Below are 9,604 nucleotides of genomic sequence, written 5' to 3'. Positions count from 1 at the left end.
ATGTTACATGCTTCTAACATCCAGGCACAGAGGCGCATCTTGTCACCAGGCTAGGCAGGCAGTTAGTTGGGGCCCCCAAGTCCCTAGACAGTGAAAAACAGCCCACACTTTACTACAGTAGTGGTGATTTTGGTTTAAATATTAATTTTTCAAAATATTTGCTTGGGGCCCAGCTGATCCTAGAGTTGCCTCTGTCCAGGCATGTATAGTGTGCCCTCATTCAAAATACCGTCATACCATATGTATCATATGTTTACTTCATAGTACAATTCTGAAATAAATGGAATCATTTCAATAATCAGTGGCTGGACAATAGCTATTGTTCAGGCTCACACAAGACTGAAATATATATCCAATTCCTCCCATTAGGTCTGAATCTGGAAATCATGTTTTACACTGGAGCAGTTAGCTTTTCATTTTTTGAAAATAATATTTTCAATTCATCATATCCCAAGAACACTACAAACCATTAGTGAAAGCACTAAAAAGTCACGAGCAATCCTCTGTATCACAATGTGACACAAATGTCACTGCTGTGTGTGCAAGGCTTGAAATTGCTCCGAGCCAGAATGTTTCTTTTGTGTGTGTGTGAGTGCGCGCGTGAGTGTTGTTATGTGTGCGTGCTTGATGCTGAAGTGCAGTTCACATACTACTGTACATTCCATATTTATCATTGTAGTGGTAGTAGAGGAGGGGAGAGAGAGAGAGAGAGAGAGAGAGAGAGAGAGAGAGAGAGAGAGAGAGAGAGAGAGAGAGAGAGAGACCCTGGGTTTCTGCATGGCAAAATCATCAGTACTTCCTCAGCTGTTCGTCTTAATATGCTAACGAAACCAGACAGAGCCAGGGCCTGGCACAGAGCCTATCTTTCAGAATCTATTTCCACCAAAACAGACCAACAACCCCCCACCATCCACCCTCCACCCCCGCTCTCCCGTCTGTCTGTCACCACTGCTGCCACCACCATCACCGCTGGCAGTGTGGGGGCTCGTCCCTCCCCCGTGGAGAGGCAGGGAGCCCAGACAAATCGACCAGTCACTTCCCATGAAGCACCTGTCTCTCGCCCCTCGCCTCAGCCTCAGCCTCTGCCGCTCTCCAACCTGGAGGACGCGACGCAGCGTGCGCTCCCCTGACTGCGCTAACAAAGAAAGCAACAGCTCACGCGCAGCCCGGCACAGCAACCTGTGTCAAGTGTAATCGCAATACTCCCGGCCCACTGAGAGGGCCGTGTAATACAAACTTCCCCCTGCCCTGACCCAGCCAGCCACACCCAACCCCCACCCCCACCTCATCCCACCGCACTACTCCTCACCTCAACACCAGCCTCTCCAACAGAGAAAGACACCGCCTCAATGACTCTGTGTCAAGATGTCAAGAGACACATCCTAGAAAAACAAAACAAAAAAACAAACAAGATAAGAAAAAACACACACCAAAGAAAGCTGAACACCTGCCAACTAGAAATGCAAAACACATCAGTATTTCAGTTCCTTTCCATCAAATGTAAGAATTTGATATTTTTTATTTTACTCTATTCAGCATTTCCTGACAAACCTGAGATACTCCACAATGGCAAAGCAGGACGCCAAGCCCCCCCCCCCCCCCCCCCCTTTTTTCTGTCTCCGAGCCCACTCCAATATCAGCACCTTGGCGATATTCAATTGGATATGGGTGTTTAGCGTTAATGGCAACCCCTTAGCTCCGATATGAGCTGCCAAATAAGCAAAGACAAACACAATTTCTCCCCAGCTGCCGTCACCACAGAAATATACACTCTCAAATAGAGCCGTGGCTCGCAAGACTGTGCAGTGTCTGTGTGTGCGTGTGTGTCTGTGTGCGTGTGTGTGTGTGTGTGTGTGTGTGTGTGTGTGTGTGTGTGTGTGTGTGTGTGTGTGTGTGTGTGTGTGTGTGTGTGTGTGTGTGTGTGTGTGTGTGTGTGTGGAGCAGAACAAACAGCCCCCTCTGATATGGGCTTTGAACATGATAACAGTGGCTGACAGTGAGCGGCGGCGGGAAAAGAAAACAGTGCGCGTGATTGACGTGACACCCGGGCCTCGGAGAAGTTGAGCTTTTAATGAGAAGCTGTGGCTCTGTGGCTGCCTCTCGTACCGTACCGTATATACACACACACACACACACACACAGGCCTGCCTGGCCTGGCTTGGCTAGACTTGCACAGAGAGACGGCAGAGGACCAGAGAGAAAGCCACTTGTAGCAGATTGCAATCGTTGTCGAATGTACCTTGCTCTATTTCCTGCTCTCTCTCTCTCTCTCTCTCTCTCTCTCTCTCTCTCTCTTCTGTCTGTTTATCCATCTTTTGCCGTCTCTCTCTTTCTCTCTCTGCCAGACAGTCACCACCAACAAGCCGCCCCAGCCCACTTCATCCCTGCATCTTCACGGGGGCTAGAGATGGCGATGGCTGTTTGAAGAAAATGAGTGGATTCAGGATCAAGAGTCTTTTCTGGAGGAATTTGAGTCTGTTTGAGGATTATGACTTCTTCATCCACACTACAAAGTCCCTTACGTGGAAAAAAAAATGGGGTGCAGGGTGTGGTGTGGGGGGCTAAAATGGGAACCCTTGGCGCAGGAGGCTTAGCCATGCATCCCGGTTAATAGTGATGCAGGCGATTACCCTCATGCAGGGCTTTAGGCAGAGCAGAGGCCATATCACAACATCCTGTCAGCCGTACTATACGTAAAACTTTTTTTTCTTTTGCTTTCAAACAGATTTTTCCATAATAATTGTGACAAAGTGTGTGACAAATTTTGTGACAATTTTGCTATGACGTTTTGTTTTGCAAACGTTTTACCTGGATTACTGATAAGGAATCCTGGATATTTTAGCAAACCAACTGGACCGTGTGAGAAAATAAAAAACATTTCTAAAATCATATTCAAATAACAGAATAAAAAATGAAAACGAAGCTGGTAGAGTAAGTGTTCTCAATAGGCCATGGTAAAATATACAGTGTGTGTGTTGTGAGGAAGGCCTAGCCTACTCCTCTCATTTAAGGCACTTTTCTGAGATCGTTCTGTATTGAATTTCTACAATACATTTTCCAGATGAACTCCAGATCATATATATATATTTATATATTAAATTTTCAAGACATAGAACACACATAGCTTTCATTCATTTTGATGACTTTGTATTTTACGCTAATATAAATCCAAACCACAATCAAAAAAATATAGGCCTATCTATTTTTTCCCTATTCGAAAAGAGCTGCTGCTTTTCTAAAATGTGTTTCCCCTCTATTGATTTCATTTATTTCCATTTCACTCTGTTCTTTACAGAGGGATATCGGACAAAACCAAAGCACACTGATTAGTTCCTGTTTAATCACTGGGAGTACATAGAACACGGTGCCAGTACATAGACTATGGCTCTGCCACTGCTCTAGTCTCCTCTACACTGAAAGAAAATATTCGTTGGATCTACATGATTTTAATGTGTACATCGGTCCCACACAATCCAATTGTGTAAGGTCAACATGATTTCTTCCCCTATATTTATTGTGTAAGGTTTAAGTGATTTTATCACCTTAAACGCAGGTGATTGGATCACCTCAACCTAACACAACTTATTCATGTTCCAGCCTCATAAAAATGTGTTGGAACAATGTGATTTTTTTAAATTGTCACAAAATGTTTTTTTCACCTAAATCAGAGGTGATGAAATCACTTTAATCCTAAACAATTAATTGGTATTCCATTAACCAGAAAATATGTTGGAAGAACACAACACTTTGACATAGTTTGAAAGTATTTTTTTCATGTTTATTGAAGGTGATGGAATCATGCATACAGCTACATTTCAGTAACATGATTCTTTAGTCTCAAGCCACCCCCCCAAATAAATAAATTAATAAATAAATATGGTAAAAATATTAGGTCTAGGCTATACAAATGCATTGCAGATCACAATTTGATGTACAGGCATGTGCAAACAAAAACAAAAAAAGGAGTAAGAATTCTGTGATTAAATGTATTGACCTTCACTGTACGCATGTAAAATGCACACAGATATACAAAACATAAGGACAGTCACAAATAACTGCTACTCTTAGACCAATCAACGAGCAGGAAATACAACGAGCAGAGTCTGTGAACAAAAAGAAAGTCCAATTCGCTTTAAAGGTGCACTGTGTATTATTTTCAGTAGTTTATTTTGAGATTTCATGCTGCCCATGCACAAATGTTGCATTTTTCATGAATATTTACCACCACCAAACTTTAAGTTGTCGTTATGACTGGGGAAATTGCTCTTTCCATACATGAAAGGGGGAGGAGGAAAGAGAGGAATCTTCTCCACTGGCTGTCATTTTGAATTTCTAGAAATACAGATTTTTAGTAAACTTACTGAACTTTGGTCATACTAACACATTTTCGTTTATTACTAAGTAAATATTCATGAAAAGGACACAGTTGGTAATAGGCAGCACCGTTTCAATGTGCAGCATAGTTGCCTACTCTGGTCACAATCCTACACAGTGCACCTTTAAGAAAATAATTTGTTTGGTTGCTGTGAAAAAGTGCTCTCTGGCTGGATTAGCATCCATGTGCACACATCGGACACAAATAAAATTCACTCTACATACAGTTCTTTTAGCTCATTGACTAAGTGCATTAGTCCACACTTGTAGGTGTGCGTGTGCGTGTTCATGCGCGTATACTGTATGCATGTGCGCGTGCATCTGGCAGTCCACCATTCATTTGGTTGTCCTCTTTGTGGACCACATTTGTGTTATTACCCAGTCTTATTTAAGTCTAGTCTTGGTATTTTGTTTGTCTTTAGTTTGGGTCAAAATCAACACAGTATGTACAAAACATATGCACACTCAAGTACTATTCTTAAACCAGCAAGGAGCTGGAAGTGCATACAAGCAAATTGATCTCTAGAAAAAAGGTACATTTCACTTAAAGAAACAAAAATAACTGCTGTTTTTTAGTTGCTGAAAAAAAGAGTCCTTTCCGATTGGGTGTCACGTGTGTGACAGACATACACTAAAACTGACAATGTCCTAAGGGTGGGATGCCCAATCTTCTGTCAGAGCAGATTCCAATAGTGATGTCTTCAATTGCTTCGTCTACGGCAACTTCATCCATGACCTATTCAACACAGACAAAAGTAAATAAACACAAATTAACCAAGCCATTTGAATTAACAAATAAATCAACATTAAGCTGGGCAGTAGGTTAGTGCAAAGTCCAAAGCATGTCCTCTGTTCCACTGTCAAGATTCTCAGTTGTAATTCTGATGTGGGACCTGGATGATGATTTAACGCTGGTGTGAATTGGCCTGAGGTTGTCAAATACCAGAGCCAAAGCTGTGTAGTTGCCTTCATTCTGCAGGGATGTCAAACTCAAACCCAGGGCCAATTGTGACCCATGAAGTAATTTTATATGGCCTGCAAGATCATTGCATAGCATGACAAGACTTTGACATGAAACTTGGTGTGTCACAGGAATACCAGTGGGCCCAGGCCAATGAAAAAAGTTCACTCTCATATGGAACAACACCCCAGGTCTACTGTGTCCTTGGCTGGGACCTACAAGGGGCTTGTAGTAGACAACCAGTAATGCCAATCCTCTATTTAAGGTGTTTCAGAGCACAGAGATGTAAGGATCAGTTCGTCTCAATTAAGAGAACAAGTTCATTATGCATATACAGGTACGATATATACTGTTCCTTGCGAGGAGACTTTGAAGGAAAAGTCTACTGCATTTCTCTGCTCTCTGATATTCTCTGATCTGAGATGAATTGAGAACCTCTCTGGCGTTTGTGCATGCGTGCAGTAATATGGCATGCAGGGCTTATCTGTCAAGGGGCTGAAATAAGAAGTTATTACAGTTTTCCCCATCTCAATAAGTTTCCCTGATAACTTAAGTGATTAAAAATAAAACATGCAATATTCTAGGCAGACATACAATGGGCAATATAATGAAAAGCGTAACACAGCTGGTGCACTCTGTGGACTCTGATTTCTACCCCCCACCCCCCACCCCCACCCATCAGAGAGAAAAACATGTGTCAACAAAGTGCTCTGAGATATTATACACTTCATAGTAGTGCTCATTTTGTTTCTACATAGAAGATATTAATATTTCTTTTTGTTTAGCTGCACATGCATTGTGTAGTAAGTGTATTGGAATAAGGAAACCGTGGGATAGCTTGCTCACTTTCAACTGAAGCCTCTCAATGTCATGTTGAGCATAGCACAATGCATACAAACTAACTAGTGTCACACTCCACACTGAGCGTGGGAACACCAGGGAGGTAGTCATCAACACTTCTCAGATCAGATCATCTTGTCTCAGATAACTCCAATTCTAGTACTAAGCAATAATCTAATATTCACTGGTCAGAGTACGACAAAATTTAAATATAAAAATTCGAGAAGCAGCTCCTTATACCACTGGAATATTTAGTCACCCCCTTTCAGGTAACAGCTAATTTAAAGCAGGAGTCAAGTTGTTAAGGTGCACTGGGTAGGGTTGTGGCCAAAGTGAATGCTTTACCTTGTGGACTTGGAACAGTGCAGGGCATTGCAATGGGACTGTGGTGATTCTTTTCAATTCAGCACTGATCTGAAAAGACATAAAGAGCCCAAAGGATTTAACAATCAAATCATTAACATTAGGAGAAAGCCACACACACATTCAAGAAAGGAGATAAAATGCTGTAATTCACAAATCAAAACATTTAAGACAATCCGAATTGAATGTCTTACCTTGCAAACTTTGAACAGTGCAGGCCACTGTGCCAGAAGTCCTCAGAAATGGTGCATCTTGTACAACTTAATGAAATGAAGAAAGAAAGAAAGAAAGAAAGAAAGAAAGAAAGAAAGAAAGAAAGAAAGAAAGAACATTTGTAACCTGTGCAGCATGAGTTCTGGAAATAAACTACTTAAAAAAATCACTCTCTGCGCCTTTAAAATCACAGACTGTATCATGATCTGCTTCAATTGTCATGGTACATGTTGGAGAAATTCAGATTTCCAATATTGACGCCATGCATCCAGCCTAAAACCATGTCTGTCCCACTACCACTACTTGACCATGAGCATGGGACAGTTTACTTTGTACTACTCACTTGGTTAAGATCACACATGCTTGACACCATCCGAAAAAATGTGTTCATGTTGGTGTCATCAGACCACAGGACATGGTTCCAGCAATCCATATCTGAAGTCTGTTTGTCTCTGATGAAACCATGATGAACACATTTGCTTTATATTGTTTCAAGCATGTGTGATAGTAGCCAAGGGAGAAGTATAAAGAAAATAGTCCCATGTTTACGGTCAAAAATGGTGGTGGGACTGATTTGTTTTGGGATTCTATGAATGGCATCAACATTGGGAAGCTGACTGCCACCAAAAGAAACATGCATATGAATGTACTGGTACCATGACTACTAAGGCAGATCATGATCCTCTCTATGGGGTTTTAACATGCATGGGTGTAACTCAATAGTAAAAAAGCTCTTTCTGCTCAGGAACCATCAAGTAGACAGGCAAAAAATACAGAAACTTACATCAGCCAATTCAGCAACAGTTGCTTGGATTGCAGGGGAACTGTGGTTATTCTTTTGAATTCAGCACTGATCTGAAAAGGCATAAAGAGCCCAAAGGATTGACAAATCATAAACATTAGGGAAAAGCCACACACACACACACACACACACACACACACACACACACACACACACACACACACACACACACACACACACACACACACACACTATAAAAACCTTAAAGACAATCAGCATTGAATGTCTTACCTTACAGACTTCGAACAGTGCAGCAGAAGTCCTTAAAGAAAGAAAGAAAGAAAGAAAGAAAGAAAGAAAGAAAGAAAGAATTGGTGAGGTTAAGCATTTAATAAACAGCACAGGATTCGTGAATGAGGAGCATGCATTCTGTAAACTAGGCTACTTGTAAACAATGCTCCACTTAAAAGAGGAAGATATAGGCTAAGTAAAACGAGATAAGTGCAAGTAAAAAAAAAGTGATATGCACTTCAAGAAATAGGATACTATTCCCACATGTTTCATCCAATTCCCTGTGCAAAGTTTAAATTCAGGTTATATGCACTCTATCTAGGTCGGTTGTTCTTTGACTTCGTGTGCAGGAAAGCTTACATTTGATTAATCTTCGGTTAAGACCACAAGTGCATGTGTGCATTAAACACCTGGGTTGGATAAGAAAAGAAAACTTTAAAAATAGAATACTTGGCTTAAAATGAACACACCGAAACGACGCCAGCCCTCTGTTCTCGTGAGCATGCAACGTGTTCGATCAAGTTCTAGTTCTGTGCATACCCCTCACCACCCCTCCCCCATTAACGGATCAGACCCTCCCGCGCAAATATAGCTACTAACTGAAGATAACCAGCTAGATTGTTGTACAGTAGCAGTTTTTACTACATCCTTTGAATATCCTAAATGTACATATTTTCCATTCTTTTCTAAAATGACATGGGGCATAGCCAACTGCATGTGTTTGCAGTGCACCTGTTACTAAGCAAAGAGCACTGCGCGGGTAAATGTAGTAGAGTCTAAGCTCAGCTTCCACACACAAAAGACACAAGAGCAGTAGTACATCGCCCACCATAAATGAAAGTACTTCAGTTACTTACTCAATTTCGTGTATATCTTCACACATGACAACACTATTCCAGCGAGATGAGACTGAAGAGTAGAACCGGGCTGACTGAGGCGAACCAGCTCTCTGGCTTGAAACTTTCCGGCTTCTTCTTGTCTTAGAAAGTGGTGCACTAGCGCCACCTCAGGACTGGAGGCCACCCCAGACACAACTTAATCATGTTCATTCAAAGCATTAGAAACATGCCAATTCAGCAGTCTCCAAGAACACATTATCCTTATTTGATGAAATCATGTTTACTCAAGGAATGTTAATGAATTGTTTTGCATCTATTTACTTTATATAGGTTAATTCAAAGACCCGCCATTCCCTCTTTTTTCAGTGTATTGCTTCAGTCGAAACCAATCCTCCCACCCCACCCCACTCACACACACCACAGCACAGCGTCATGGATTTACACAGGAGAGAGCCAGCTAATCTTTCCACAATCAAATCTGTCAGCATTTCCTCTGTTTACACCATAACCCGACAACACAACACGCAATCAATACCAAAGGAGGATAAATGACTGTATGTGCCAATATTTCGGACAGCTCTGATAAAGGGCTCTCTGCCTCCCTAATAGATCCTGTGGGGAATACAGTCCATTTAGCGGGCCCTTTAAGAGCACCAACCGCTCGTCAAGTGCTCATGGTGATGGTAATTAGTCTGTAATTAAACAATGTACCAATGCGGTTTCCAATAATCTAAATGAAAATAAAAGCGCTGGGCGCTGGGCTTCCGCTTTAAAACCTGTGCTTGGGAAATGCTCGTGTTTTAGAATTAAAGGTATTATTTAGAATATGAGAAAATATTTATGTGCAGACTGAAATGATGTCTGTCGGTGCAAGTGTGTGTGTTGGATGTGTGTCTGAGTGTGATCCCCTCTTAAAAAAAAGACACTAGAAATGAGAGGATTGAAATCCAGACTCAGACCTTTACCACCAGCCGCGGGCTA

At 41.6% G+C, this 9,604-nt stretch overlaps 1 long non-coding RNA gene across 1 annotated transcript; it reads right to left on the bottom strand.

Moving 5' to 3' along the window:
- Positions 1-3,884: 3,884 nt before the first annotated feature.
- LOC134461237 (uncharacterized) lies at positions 3,885-8,704 on the bottom strand. The gene is made up of 5 exons (XR_010037254.1): positions 8,642-8,704; positions 7,785-7,815; positions 7,536-7,606; positions 6,521-6,798; positions 3,885-5,110 (listed from the first exon to the last, which is right to left on the bottom strand). It is a non-coding gene; the product is annotated as an uncharacterized LOC134461237 (long non-coding RNA).
- Between the last annotated feature and the right edge of the window lie 900 nt (positions 8,705-9,604).

The sequence above is a fragment of the Engraulis encrasicolus genome, chromosome 13, assembly GCF_034702125.1.
Source record: "Engraulis encrasicolus isolate BLACKSEA-1 chromosome 13, IST_EnEncr_1.0, whole genome shotgun sequence".
Taxonomy (NCBI): domain Eukaryota; kingdom Metazoa; phylum Chordata; class Actinopteri; order Clupeiformes; family Engraulidae; genus Engraulis; species Engraulis encrasicolus.
This window is presented reverse-complemented; position numbering and strand designations above follow the sequence as displayed.